This window comes from Athene noctua, chromosome 8 (genome assembly GCF_965140245.1).
Source record: "Athene noctua chromosome 8, bAthNoc1.hap1.1, whole genome shotgun sequence".
Classification (NCBI taxonomy): domain Eukaryota; kingdom Metazoa; phylum Chordata; class Aves; order Strigiformes; family Strigidae; genus Athene; species Athene noctua.
Window position 1 is genome coordinate 22,137,614 of NC_134044.1, and position 15,396 is coordinate 22,153,009.

A 15,396-nucleotide genomic window follows, 5' to 3' on the forward strand; every position below is an offset into this window, starting at 1 on the left:
CACCTTCCTGAGGCCACTGTCACCCTGGGCCACGAAACCATCTCTGACTTCTTTCAGGACGCTCCTGGGAGGGCCTCAGAAGCACAGATCAGAACTGACAGGTCTGGGTGTTAGAGGTCATCTTGCAGCCTCCGTGTGTGTTGTAAACAGCTCATCTTGGCTTCATGGCCAACAAAGAGGCCTCTTTTTGCCTTCTGTCTGCCTTTGCATCCTTCACTCAAATGCCAGGGCACTGTTTTCCAACTGCAATACTCTCTTAGGTCTTGGGGGAAGGGAGAACAGGTCCTTATCTTTAGTATCATAAAAAAGAGCCACAGAAAACATCTTGAAGGCTGTCTAGCCCTCCCCCTCTCAGTCTACATGAGTAAACATCCTCGCTTAGGTGTGCCTTTTACCATATTAATAGCTACTTCCCTTTCCGTAATCACTGGGTTATTGCTAAAGAAATTGCAGCAACGTTAATAGCAAGTGACCCAAAAATTCAATACAACATCAAAGGTCACGGAGTTATCTCACGCAATGAGCTTACTTTTGATGAAATGGTACCATTTGCTGGAACATTCTTACAGTAATTTTAAGAGTCATAACATCTTACCACGTGCTGCTTCAACTTTTTGACATGAAGCTAAAAATAACCAGCGCTGCAAAGCCTGGGAGAACAGCTACAAGTTCAGTTCTGAGCTGAAAATCCCCAGCGTTTCAGGATGTTCGCATGAGTGTTTTGATTTCAACACACCATAAAGACAAGGTTAAACCAAGAAGTTTGGTTATGAGTCCAGAGCAGGAAGGGGACAGGTACAAAAAACAGGTGCCTGCCTTCATCCTATTTCTATTTAAAGAATCACGGTATCAAAAGCCTGGCAACTGCTTTGAACGCAGAGGCCAACTCAAAGTGATAAGTGATTATAAGCAGATGCTGCTCAGGCTTTTGTTGCCGTGCTGTTTGCTGTCCGCCACTGCGTCACCACACAGGTGTAGTCCCCGTCTCGGGTCTTGCTCACCCACTATGCAAAGTAAAATACTGCTTGCTTTGCCTCACCGAGCAGATAAGAGAGCGTATTAATTGTTTCATTTTTGCCAAGCACTTTGAGACCGTTGGATGAAAGGTGCCATTATCACTGTTATCGATCGTGGCGATTTGCTGGCTCTCTCCTAATTCACCGCCCTACTGGGAAGGCAGAAGGCACTCAGGGAGGTTTCGAGCACAGAAGAAAAAGAGGTGCTGAGCAGATGTGTACCAGGAGGCCTGACGAGCGAGGGGCGGTGTGAACGCTGCGTCCTGTGACCCCACAGAAGGCCAAGCTGGAGTTTACAGCCCTCTGCCGCAGCCTTTCCTGCACTGCCCTCAGTGCTAGGGTAAGGGAGAGGACCCCTGAGCTTTTTGGGATTCTGATTCCTGAGAAAATGTGGAAGCTTGGACCATTTTTGTTTGTGTTTCCATAACTCCCCTCCTGCTTTTCTTTGATTTGGCCTGGATAATCTCACGCAGTGGGTTGTTCCAGCCCCCCGGGACGCGGGGTGACTGCATTCGAAGCAGCGAGGAGGAGGAGGAGGCTCTGCCTTGTTTACGTTTCAGAGCATGAATGCTAGCTTGCAATCCTGTGGGCTGTTCTGCTTATCAGGCACGGCACTGCTCTGCTGGCAGCTCCCCCATCTCGAGCTGGAGCGAGCAATGCGACGTGTTAGGTAATCCACAGTGTGGGAAGGGTGAACACCCCACCATTTACTGGTTATTTATACACCCAGATTGGCTTTCTCTGCCTGCCTATTTCCTTTTTTTTTTTTAAAGGAGACTGTGAAAATTCAAAAGGTCTTTTTTGAAACTGTTTTCTCTCCCCTCGCCTGGAGGTGGCCAAGGGCATTTTTTTCCTCTAGCCCTCACCATTCCCACCAAAATCTCCAAGCCAGACTGCCATGCCGAAGCTGTTGCGAGGCAGCACCCCCACCAGCGGGACGCGAGGCGAGGGGAAGGCTGGGGATGGACAGGGGTGCCAGGCAGTCCAGCCCCGTGAGAGCAGCAGTGTTTGGCCTTTTGGTGGGGGTTTAAGAGCTAAGGCTGGAAGATCAATCCTTTCATCAAGGTTTAAAGGCCCATTTTGAAACTGCGCATGCTGTGAAGCCCAGGTGGATAGGTGCGGATGATATTCGTTGGGTTTGGGTTGGATCAGCACATCTGCTGCTCTGCCTTTCCTGCCACTCACCGTTAGATCTCATCTGTGTGGGCACTGTCATTAAATCAAGCTTGCATGGGATGTTTGGGGGTGAAATAATCCAAGCTTGTGTTGTTTTTGCTGGGCTGTAGATCCCCCACAGAATATTATCACACAAACACCTCAGTAGAAGTAACGACAGAGTGAAGTTTAATGCTGCCCTAGTCCTGTGGTTAGACACAGGTTAGGTAACCAGGCTGCTCTTTTCTGCCACAGGAGGTTCCTAGGCAAAACCAATAAAATGGAGAGGAAAATATTTTGCACTTGCACAAAGTCTTTTGTGCCAGGAGCTCTCAGCATCGTACCCACAATAGTGACTCCGGCCTCACAATGCTCCTCTGGGGAGGATTAACAGAGTCACACTTTTTGTGGGTGGCTATATTATAGAGCCAGTTAATGCCAAAATCATTAATTCTAGTATGTTCTGCCACGTGATAACCAGATCACCTCATCAAGGCATCTAACCTGTGGGTTGTGGGCCCTTTTCCTGACTGCCCACAATGTCTGTGTGAAGCAGTGGATGCTCAGGCGTTCCCTTAAGCTATTTCCCAGATGCTGAAAAACACCAGGATCCTGCAGGGACTCAGGCGGCAGATAGTGATTAGCAGGCTGAGTCGAGAAGCTGGAGAACTTGAGGAAGCCCCAATTTCTATTCACTTTCCCCTGAGGAGCTGTACAGAGGGAAAAGTGCCCTCCTGTGCGACTTTTCCACCAACCGTGGCCCCACTGGAGGAGGGAGGACCCGTGTGCTGCCAGCGGCTCCCGTGGGTCCAGGTCACCAGAGGGCATCACCAAGACTCACAGAGCCCAGACTCCTCTTGGGTTAGATCAGGAGGGCTACCGGGACTATAAACTGGCCAATTTTATGCGTATCACTGTTAACGCTATATTGAGCCTACAGGCACCATCCTACAAGTACCTCTTGTGCCTCAGGCTCAGAGCTGCCTGCAAAGAGCAGCAACAACCAAGATCGCACAGGCACCAGAGTTGGGACACGAGCTGTAGCGGCAGCGGAGATTGGAGCTGCACCTCCTGATTGTCCTCGTCACCACGTGGCCGTTTTCCTTTTGTAGGGCCAGCAGCTTAGGAGTAATTTAAAAAAAAAAAAAAAAAAAAAAAAAAAGAAGAAAATAAATGCATAAATAAACATGGATCCTCTCAATGCAAATTAAGGCCATATTGCAAGGAGAAATTGAATCCAAAGAATGCAAACAGCCAAACAAACAAACAAACAAGCAACAAAAGAAAACCAATTATTTTTTTGAGGGAGTCACAAATGAGTAAACAAAACAATGAATGCCTCTGGCCTCCTGCATCCGTGCACTGGCACTATCACAACTCCCTGGGAGCGAGGCCTGGGCTTCCTTTTGGAGTCACTCTTGCCTCACCGTGATGCCCCTCTACTCTAGGGCTTGTTTAACTCAGATTAAAATGGTTTAATTGTGACACACAGCTTTATCTGATGGACCTGGCACCATTTTATTTTTCTTTGGGTTAAAACTAAACGAACGCCTGAACTCCCCAAAGGACAAGGATTTCTTTTTTCATTTTCCTTGTAGCATCCACTTCAGAAGAAATTAACTTCTCCCCCCCCTCCTTGATTGGCCATGCAGTCTTACAAGATTTCCCTGCATCGTTTGAAAACCAGTGTAGACGGTTGGTCTATTGTGAGAAACCACAGGGAGTTTTTAAGCTGTTGCATCGCAGTGCTAAGCTTTAGTTTCACCAGGATGAAAACAGACAATAGGGAGAGGAAGGGGGTTCTGGAGATCTCCAGCTCACTGTTTCCAATTAGGAAGTGACTTCGGCTCATTCCACCACTGCAACCAATCTTCGTTAGTAGCACAAATTATTTGAAGCCTCACTCAAGCTCTGATTCAGGGAAACTTCCCTGTTCAGCAAAGCACTTCAGCGAATGCCCCAGCCCTGCCCAAGTCAGTGAGGTCAACGCAAACGCTCCAAGCGGATCACAAACTTCTCAGCCTTCCCCAAAGCAGCAACTTCCAGCCTGCAGGACGGGGAGGGCGGTGGGAGCCCCTCAGTCCCCACTGCACAGCTCTGCGCTCCCTCACACCACCTCCGTGGCCACAAGACCCAACTCGAGCGCTCTTGTGTCCTCGTGCTTTGGTCCAAGCTTAGCTTAAGTATAGGCCGTCCTGCTGCTTTTGGCACCCCACTACCCCAAAGGGCAGGACAGCCTGCGTCCGACTGCATTGTAATGAACCAGCCAGTGATGAATTTACTATTTGCCTCACTTTTGCCTAATTCTACCGATTTTAGCCAGCGATTATTCAAGCTTTCTGGCTGAGTACTATCCTGTGTCAGTGCAGGTAGAAGGATCTCGCCTTCATTTATTGTCCTTCCTAGTTTATTGCCTTTGTTTCTCTTTTCACAGATTAATTACAAACATCTCACTCTGTGGAGCGAACTCCCACTGTATGGTGGTTGTGTGATCTCAGCACCATGAATTATAGATGCCTGACATATCACACCAAGCTATTATGATTTTTTTTTCCACAAGCAAGCTATGAATTATGAAGAAGATCTATTAAATTTATAATATTCTCTATCTTTGGTATAGGAATGGGAAGGCACAGCCCAATGATGCCTTTATATCACCCTCCCTTCCCCCTCCGGGCTCAGGCAGAGCAGACAACACAAGTCACAATACGGACTCTGTATATTTAGGAAAAATGATTGATGTCACAGAGATGTTGGCCTCAGTCCCTCCCGTTAGTCGCAGGAGTGTATCTGGTGGGTTTATTCAGATTGCTGGGGCTGCCGCGGGCCCAGGACCTCCTGCGCCAGGGCTGCAGGTGACAGGGCCCCACAGAGACAGCCAGCTGCCGGCCCCCTCCTTCCCGGGGCTCATTCTGTGGGAAGGCCGGTGGGCCAGGGGGTGTTTAAATGGAGGAGCAGAGGGAGGTTTTGTCAGAGGACTGCCAACACCTGAGGCCCCGCGAGGAAGCTACGGACACTCTGGGACAAGGGCAGGGGCCTGCAGCTGCCTCCCCACAGCCATTTCCCCTTGGGGGTCTCCCCTGAGCACCCTCCCTCAGCCATTTCCCCCCAGTGCCCCCCCCTCACCGGGCTCCCCCGGGGTCTGCCCTCAGTGGCTTTCCCTCACCCATCCCAGGGCTCTCCCCTCAGCCATCTCCCTGCTCCAGGGCTCGTCCCTCAGCCCCCGCTCCAGGCCCTCCCCTCAGGCATGTCCCCCTGCGTCCCTCCCCTCAGCCCCCGGGCTCTCCCCTCAGCCCCCCGGGGGTCTCCCATCACCCATGCACCCCCTCAGCCATGTGGTAGTGTCACGAGTCCCCCTCAGGGCCCCCCCTCAGCCCCCTGGGCTCTCCCCTCAGTCCCCCAGGGGTGTCCCCTCAGCCATGTGTCCCTGTGTCCCCCTCTCAGCCATGTGCCCCCCCAGGGCTCTCCCCCGCAGGGAGTCTCCCCTCAGCCATGTGCCCCTGTGTCCCCCCCAGCCATGTCCCCCCCAGGGCTCCCCCTTCAGCTCTGTGTGTGCGTCCCCTGTGTCCCTCTCCTCAGCCCTGTGCCCCCCCAGGGCTCTCCCCCCCAGGGAGTCTCCCCTCAGCCATGTTCCCCACTGTGTCCCCCCTCAGCCGTGTCCCCCCTCAGCCGTGCCCCCCCGGGCTCTCCCCCACAAGGAGCCCCCCGCCCTGTGCCCCCGTGTCCCCCCGGCCGTGTCCCCCCGGGCTCTCCCCGGTCACTCTCTCTCCCCCGCCCGGGGCCGCGGCGCGCGCGGCGGGTGACGTCAGCTGTCACTGACTGCGCGTGAATGACCGAGCACCGCGAGGGGGCGGGGCGGCCGCGCCGCGCGGCGCCCGGCCAGGCGGAAATGGGCGCGCGGGCCGGGGCGGGGGAGGGGCGCGCTGCCGCCGCCGCCGCGCGGGAAGGGGGGAGGGGCGGGCGGCAGGGGGGGCGGGGCGGGCGGCAGGGGGGGCGGGGCGGGCCCGGCCGCGGGCGGGAGGCGCCGCGAAATGGCGGCGGGCGGGTCCATCCCGGGCGGGGTTCGGGGTGCCGGTGCGGGGCCCAGCGCCCGGCCGTGGGCCCGGGACGGCGGGAGGGGGCAGCCGGGCACCTTCGTCCCGCCTGCGAGGCGGCCCCTGAGCGCGGCGCTGGGGCCCTGCCCGCCCCGGCCGGAGGGGCCGCTGTCTGTGGCAGGGACGGCGTCACCCGAACGACAAATGCCCTCGAGTGAGCCTCCGGGCTGTGCTTGAGACACGCAGGGTTTTCCTGGGCGGCAGCATCTCTACCCTGCGGCCTCTCCCCTATGCCGGCCTAGCTCCTGTCCTTCCTTCCCGGCAGCCCGGTTGCCGCAATATCCCTTTTCTCTCGCCCTGACATGTCTGAGCCTGCTCCGGCCCCACTCCAGCCTGGACGCAGCTGCAAAGATCACGGCCTTGGCCCGTCCTGTGGGCCGTGTCACCCTTGGCGCTCCTCCACCGCCTCACCTGCTCGATCACAGCGTGCCCATGCGTCCGCGCTTTCCCAGCCGGTTGCGCTGTGCCCACATTGTCTCATTAAGGATCAAACGGAATCTATCACCTACTTGTGTTCAAATGAGCCATTTTAAGCTTTCTCATGTGTTTTCAACTCGGCTTTGCCACGAGGCCTACAATTCGTTGCAGCGGTGAGGCTGCCGAGCGCTGTGTGCCCTGCTCTGCCATGTTGCCTCACATTTTCCCGTCTGCCTCTTCCCGTGTGTTACCTCTAGACTCACAGGTAGGTTGGAAGCTCCTCGAGCTGGGGAGTTGTTTTTGGGAGAGAGGCATGGAAAGGGTGTGCTGGGTGCTGGGCACGTTCCCTGGCTCAGCTTGGATCAAAGCAAAGGATTAAGCAAGAAACAGCCTCTGCCTGTAGTGCTTGGTGACTACCACGGATACTTTTTCCTGCCCAACAAGCCACGATTGATAGCAGGAGCTGTGAGCACTGCCATGGCTTTGTCAGGCATGTGTGGATCTCAGTTTCTGGAGCTGAGGCTTCTCCCTCAACACAGAGACATAGGATGTAAATTTTTCAGGCGTCCAAATCACTCAGAGCTTCGCCACCGACTCCCCGTGAGGCGGGGCCGCACACAGGGCACCTGCCCTCCTGGTGGTGGGAATCGCCTGCGCTGAGAGTAATTTGCCCTGTTGGTGGGGTGTAACAGGCAGCAGGGCAGTTCAGCGAGGGACACGGGGAGAAGATGATGGCACTTAATTTTTAGGGTAGCTCGATGCTATCATTGCAAACAGCAGGCATCCATTCTGAGCGTTTGGCCAATATTTATGGGATCAAATATCTGCTAATAGCAGAGAGGTTTAAATTGTGGGATACGGAAACACTCCTGAAGCAAATGCCCCGGTATTCATTTCAGTGCGCACGCAGAGTGATTAAAGCCCAGACTGTCATTTACCACCTGAAGGCTGGCTCTCACGGGATAAAGCACAGGGAGAAATATCTGCAGCATAGCCGAATCCTCTTGTCCATGCCCAACAGGAAGGTGGGGGCTTTACTGGAGCATCCTGTGTGCAATGCCTCTGGTTGCTGCTGGAGCCGAATGAGACGGACACAGCAAATGCCTTCTGGATGTAATCGTTCATAGGCACAGCAGAAGGAAAGGAAGACTTTTATAAACAATTATCTATGCAAGCTGCAAGAGTAGCATTTGCACTAGCTCTCCAGAGCCCTGATAATACTCCCTGAGACATGCCAAGATGGATAGGATTTATAAACCGTGGATGGGTATTTCCTGCGTTGCAGCTATTATTCCATGAAGCTCTCTGTAGAAGACATATATGTTCATGAAAACATTTTATAGCCCTGTTGTGCTGGGATTAATATCAGACAAGAAAGTCCAGACCACGTGTACTTTGTTCTTCCCAGCACCTAGTTCCGAGTTCACAAATAGAAAGGAGCCCACAGGAGCATATGACTATTAAGTAACTAATATTCTTGCAACTTGATGCAATTTTGGCATTTCTTACAGTTTTCACAATAATTTACAGGCGACACATTTTTTTCAGAAGCAGGCAGCAGTTATGTACGCTTCCAAAGATGGTGTCTCGACTTGTAGATGTACAGATATAAATAATATTTCTTGGTAGATAAAAGCTATTAGTCAGTGTTGCATGTGACATTAAGCAGAAAGTCACTGGTTGAACCCAGTGAATGGTTTTCAGTCACCCAAAACATGTTTCAGGTTGCCCTGCCATGAGGCTGTACCTGGGAAGGCACCACACGTCCCTGCAGTGGTGGCATTGTGTAAAACCGTACAAACACCCACCCCGTCCTCTCCCCAGAGGTCCCCTGCACTGTCCACTCTCACCCTCTTCATTTTTTAGGACTGTTACTTAGTTGTGATCAGAGCACCTTCCAGTAGCAGAGCAGGATGTGAGTTGACCAGGACATTTTTGGAAGTGGCTGTTAGTTGGATGAAACTGCCAAAGGCAGAGATGGGTTCTCCAGTTTGGTGCCTTCAAATGGGGCTGTGTGTGCCTTTCTGAAATGAACTGAATACCCAGCGCAGCACAGTACAGGGGATTTACTGGGCGACACAACATTGTAACTGGAGGGAATTGAAGGTGATAGAACAAGAGGGAAATGGTTTTAAACTCCAACGGCGGAGGTTCAGACTGGGCATTAGGAAAAAATTTTTCACAGAAAGAGTGGTCAGACAGTGGAATAGGCTGCCCAGGTAAGTGGTGGAGTCACCATTCCTTGATGTGTTTAAGGGTCGTTTAGGTGAGATTTTGGGGGATGTAGTTTAGGGGAGAACTCTGTAGAGTAGGGCTGATGGTTGGATTTGATGATCCCAAGGGTCTTTTCCAAGCTGAATGATTCTGTGATTCTGTGAGCTGTGACATTTAGGAGGTCAGATTAGAAACCTATCTGCCCTTGCAGCCCCAGGCTCTGTGGAGAGAGGTGATAGCAAGATACCAGCCCCAGTCCACCTCATTTTTGAGACAATTACTCTATTATACTCATGGCAGCCTGTTTTGTTGCATACGTCGGGATCTATTTAACGAATAACATAGATGAAGACTGTGGATTCAGAAGCTTCCTCAACAGAAAAAGACTGATTCATCTTTCTGATGCATTTTGACTTACACCACAGTGAGACTGAGCAGGGCCATCTCCAGACTTCCGTAAGAAGGGGAATATTGCTGCCTTTCAGTATTAGCCACACACAAAACTCGTTCATGTGGAGCCAGCTGCAGGGTGGGTTTAGCAGAGCAGAGCCTTCTCTCTTCAACATGACAATGAAATCTTCTTTCATGCCTTGAACTTTCCCCATCACCATCTGCTCTGAGCTCCACCACACTATAACCAGAGTGTCCCCATGCATTGCACAGTCAGTGGTGTGCACAGAGCCTTTCCATCTGCCTACAGGAACCCATAGTGTCTTTAGGCTGTGCCCCGTTTTGGGAGTTGGTATTTGAGGCAGCCAAGGACACACAAGCTACGCCTGTGTCAACTGCAGCCCTCTTCCCCAGCCAGGAGCGCTCTCAGATGAGCGACTTGCAGGGAAGCTCTTAAAAGGGGAACTGAACATGTTGTGCTGAACATGTTTTGTTTTACATTAGGCTTATAATTTTAGGTCCAATGTTTGGTTTGGAAGCTCAAAGCCATGCTCGAGCCCACAGCTGCCAGCTCCAGAGCAGGCAGTGGTGTAATAGTCGTTTAATTCCTCTGTACTGTAATCTGATGGTGGGATGTGCTCCCAAGCTGCTTTTAGGTCTGACTGGGGAACGAAATCAATCACAGAATGCACATTACAAGAAAAGCGCTGTTGGTGTCAATTACCTAACCTCTGCGAACGTAACTCTTCTAATTTCCTGTTAAATCAGTAATGTTACCAATCTCAGTCTATTATTTTAATTAGGACTGTGACTGCAGTTGCTAGGAGCCGAGCGAGCGCAGACAAATGCGAATGTGTAATTAGTCCCACAAACGAGTGGCAAGTTGAATGTGTCAACATCATGGATAGTTACAACATGGGGTGCAGCAGGAGGCCAAGTGATTTGGGCCAGATTCTGATCTCACTGGCCTCAGCGCCAGCCCCGGCGACTCCACCGAGGTCAGAGTTACCCCAGACACGAGCTGGGGTTAGGGAATCTGGATCTGGCCTCTGGTCATCACAGTTTCTTGGAGCTTCACCCTGGGTTATTTTTAAAATGTCTGATGTCCCATCTTGTTTGATTAATTTTTTTTTTCTTGCTGTAATGCCTCCTCAGAGCCAATTATCCTGCAGCGAAGGCTGCACTCAGGTTAGCTGAACGTGGGTGTTCCCAGTGCCAGTCGGCATCGGATTCCAGCCCTCTCCGGGGACCGGAGCTCCTAGGGTGGGTATGGAAATTCTTGGCTCCCTCCTCTCCCTTCCTAGCTGTGAAAGAAACCTCTCAGCTTCTGTCACATCTGACTGCCTCATGCATCCCAAGAACAGCCTGCGCATTGACAAGGGAGGCAGGCGTACCGACAGCAGAGCAGCATTAGCTACCAACCTCGCTGAAAAAAATAAGCCAAGGACAGAATCCCTGGCTAAATATAGCGCTGAACTGGGAGGGAAAACAATGTGGCAGTGCAGCTCCATCAAAATTAAGAATGAAAATCTTAAGCCGCTGCTGGTTGATGACCTCAGGCTGCTCACAGCGAGCACCGTATGCCCGACGGCCCAGCCTGCCCCGGTACCTCGCGCAGAATGGCACAGGAGGGAGAGCACTGCTTTTATTAGCACTTGGCTATCGGTCAGCCGTCCACGCTCCACAAATAAACGAATGGGCTGGGTGTGTGTCATCCCAGTTCACGTGTTACAGAAATAACACTGGACTGGAACCAGAGTTAACACAGCTGAGGTTTGGGATGCAGCTGATTTCGAGAGAGGGAGGATGGCAGAGCCTAGTTAGGCTATACGTGCTGTTGGAAGCAAACCTGATTTACAGCTCAATCCATCTTCCACACTCTAATTTCCCTGCATTAGTAGGTCACTCTCCCACTTCACAAGATACTTCTTTTGGAACAAATAGGCGAGGAAAAAGTCAAGGGTTTGGTGTATATTAGATGGACTGATTCAGTCACCTTTCCAAGAAAAATATTATAGAAATAGTATGATAAAGAGAGAGAATACCTTGAGGGTTTTGTGTGAAGGTTAGTCATAGGGGACATGAGGATCACCTAGTGATACTGTGGCAGCATGACCGTTGCAGTGCCATAGCTCCTGGTACCTCATTTGGGGCTGGCTATGGCTTCGTGCTCTCACTCATGGGTTGGGTTGGGTTTTTTCCTCCTCTTGTGACTTCTAAACAGAGGTCAGGCACCATTACTGGATGCATTAAGCTTTGAGCCCATTTCCTCAGTGCCAGAGCCTCTGCCATTGCCTTGCAACAGCGGCTGCAATTTTGCAGGGGGTGCCTTACCCGTTGTTTTCTTCCCGCTTACCTTCTTCTAGTCCTACAGGAAATCACTTTAACCAAAACCAAAACCACACTGTATATGCGTTGTATAATAACAATCCGTTGTTACTGTCACCGATGGGTTTTCAGACTTCAGCCCTAGCCCAATGCACGTGTGTCCCTGGGGCAGAAAAGCCAGCAGCCCGCCTGGCTGAGCAGGGAACAGGGGAAGGAGCCAAGGCTCCACCACTTGTGGTGATCAGGTGCCTGGTCCACCCCAGAGAGAGCCCTGCTCCGGCTGGCTGTCACCGCAGGCTTCTGAGTTGTTGCAAGTCAATATATTCATAGCCTGGATCAAAGAGCCCAGGGGCTGGGTAGGGCTCCCCGCTGCCTACGCACACCACGAGATGCCTGTTTTGTGCAGAAAATGATTGTCTGTAGGGAGCCGCCATCCCCACGCCCTTCTGGCCTGAGCGCAGTGTGGACACCGCAGAAGCCATGGCAGGCGGGAGGGAGAGAGGGAGGCTGCGGTGCGAGGCGGGAGGCTGCAGTGCGAGGCAGGGGGCTGCGGTGTGAGGCGGGGGCTGCGGTGTGAGGCGGGGGGCTGCGGTGTGAGGCGGGGGCTGCGGTGTGAGGCGGGGGGCTGCCATGTGAGGCGGGGGCTGTGGTGTGAGGCGAGGGGCTGTGGTGCGAGGCGGGGGCTGCGGTACGAGGCGTGTGCTCCGGTGAGCCTTTACTCCAGCTTTCCGCAGGCGGGGAGGTGTAAGGCAGCTGTACCGTCGTGGCTCCAGGCTGGCCAGGCAGGTTGCTTGAGCCACCACACAGCCCTCTGAGGTGAACAACGGTTACCCCGTGATTACAGTCTGTGTGATGTCATGGATGTATAAAGACATCCATAGCCATAAGATTGTGAAACTAGCTTGTAATGTGCATGTTAATAAGCCTATTAAGGTTTACAAATATTCTGCTCTTCCTTACAGTTTATAATTTAATTAATTGCCAGTTAATTGTCTTATTTTCCCCCTGTGATTGATGCCACTGAGTGGGATTAGGCAGCATCAGATGACAGAGGAAGGAGGAATGAACGCAGCATCCTATGACGGTATGAGAGGAGATGTTTTTATGGACAAATCCTTTCCGACATGGATGAATACCTCAATGAGATATCACAGAGTATCAGCTCAATACATATTGTAATGGGATCATTAGCGGAGGTACCAGCTGTGTGAGGTTTGTATTCACAAGCCACGAGTAAGTAACAGGGAAATATTGGCTCCTTGGAAATGTTTGCCAAGCGTAAATCTTTCCCTTTTTACAGAGCCGGTGCTCAGTTTACATAAAATGGGAAAATATTCTCTAAGGCCTGTGGGACTGTTCCAGCTACCCTTGAAGTCAGCCACGGCAGGGGAGCCTTTGGTGGAGGAAGGGAACCTAAAAGCAGCCCATTTGGCAGTATTTTTCCATGGGGAAAAAGAGGAGGGTCTTTTATCAGTGAGCGTGAGCCAGGCAATGGCTCTGTCCCTAAAACAAGAGGCGTCTTTATTTCTAAGCAGGGAAGGTGGGATGGCTGAGCAGACGCTGTATCTTCTTCTCTCCCAGAAGTAGGATTTTGGGTCTCTCGCCAGGCTTGTTCACACCCTGCCCACCCCCAAATGAAAGTTTGTTTGACTGGCCTGTGCATCACAGGCGTCCAGACGTGCTAGGAACGGTGCCGTGGTGCACGCGGGCCGGGGCAGCGCGTGATCACTGACCCTCGGATTGGCTCCCGACCTGCGCTCTGGGCAGTATGAACCTGGAGATGCTGCAGAAGGGACTTCAGAGATTTTGCTTTCCCTCAGTCATTCTGCGTGACCGAAGGCAGCCAGCTCTGGGTGGGAAAGGCATGCCTTTAGCTCCCAAAGCCTGCCATGGTGCCAAGCAAGGGGATCCAGGGTCAATGAAAACCCAGTCTTATGCGACTTTTGACCAGACTTTGATCGCATTTCAGCAGAATAGACCTGGAGCGATTCCAGTGGCTTTGGTGTGAGTGGGATCAGACTGTGGAACTGGGCTGAACAGCAAATAACCTGTGTGTTCCTGTCTGGGTGGGTGTGCGACGTATTTGAACCCCTGCATAAATCAGCACAAACTAACTAGGTTATTTCTGAGGCTGTAGCAGGAACAAAGAGTCAGCCAAACCGCATCTGTCTCTTTTAATTCATTCCTTCCATTTTGGGGACTTAGCCTTTAGAAACAGCTATCGGTGATTACATAAAAGAGATTAGCTAACATTTCTGCATAAATCAAGGCCAGCACAAGATGTTTCCTACGTGCGTTGCGAAAGCCCAGGGCTCGTGGAGGACAAGTTCCTCCTCCGGGAGCAAGGCTCCCCTCGCCTAGTGCGGCAGGCGGTGCAGGGGCTCGGTGGGGCCAAGGACGAAACCTTTCCTGCTTCCAAAAACGGCCTTTCAGCAACAAAAAAAACTAAAAGAAAACATGTGCGTGGTGGGGAATGGTCTGCCCCAGTTATGCTTGGTGTGGTTTTTTTTTTCACAAGAGCAGATTTTCTAGCCAAGATACATGATGGAAACAATGAAAGAAAGGAAGGGGCAGGAGAATCTCGTTGTAAACCAGATTTTCATGTGTGAATGCAAATCAATCTTGCTGCTAAAGGAAGAGCCAAACCAGAATGTGTTACATTTACTCTTTTAGCACAGTTGCTAACAAAATATCTTGATGCAAACACTGTTGGATGACTCAACAAATCTTTTTCTTTGTTTCTTTTTTCATTTTGAGGCAATTTCATCATTTTTCCCCTCTGTTTGTTGCTCTGTTAACATGAAGGGTGAGGTTGTCCCAGGGTCAAGGAGTTGGAATTCCCCTTCCAGTGTGGTCTTACTGGTCCTCTCCTTTTTTTCTTTTTTGCTGCAGGTCAGAGCAGATCTATAATGAGGTTGGTGTGGGAAGGCTCAGCCCTGCTCTCCCACTCAATCTGCTCTGGATAGTGCCAGTCCCCCGATGGGAGGGCACCTGACTCAGCGCTGTCCTTCCACGCCATCATCAATATGTCTGTATCTCAGCCTCCCTAATGAGCTTTTAAGCCAAAAATACCAAAAGCAGTCTCAAGTTTTTGATTCCTTCATTTTTGAGGAACCAAACTTGAGACGCTGCAGCTGAGTTTCAACACTGCGCAACACCAGTAGCTCCCATGAGCTGCTGAGTACTCATCATTTCTTGAAATCAGGGCTAGAGTATCTCCTAATGGTATTTATTGCTTAGAGTAGAATTGTGTTTCAAACCTGAGCAAGACCTGGGAGGAACTGAAGAAAGGGATATTCATGCTCCTTTCTTTTCAGGTGGGAAACTGAAACAAAGTGCAGTTTAAGATCTGCCATTTAAATGTACGTTGGCTCCTCATGATGAAACCAGCTACCTAAAGGCATTTAGTAATATTTAAAAAAAAAAAAAAAAAAAGCGCAAAGGTGCTAATTTCCTATTGAAATGTGCAGGAAATACATGCCTGAAAACGAAGCTAGTTATCTTTCTTCATTCTTTGATCTCTAACATCTTTCAAAATCTGGCCTCCAAGTGATATGCCCAAGGATGCATGAAATCAAATGCTGAATCTTTATCTCCTCCGCTTGTACGTCTCTGCACTGCAGTTCACAGCACAGATACATTCCTCCTTGAGACTAGTTTTAACTAATGCAATCAGCAAGACTAATCCCAGAAGCAGGGTTGCTGGACAGGCATCCACAACTGCCCTGCACTGGCACCCTCCCCATTTCCTCCCATCCAGGTTGCAGCTGCGCCTGGCCCTC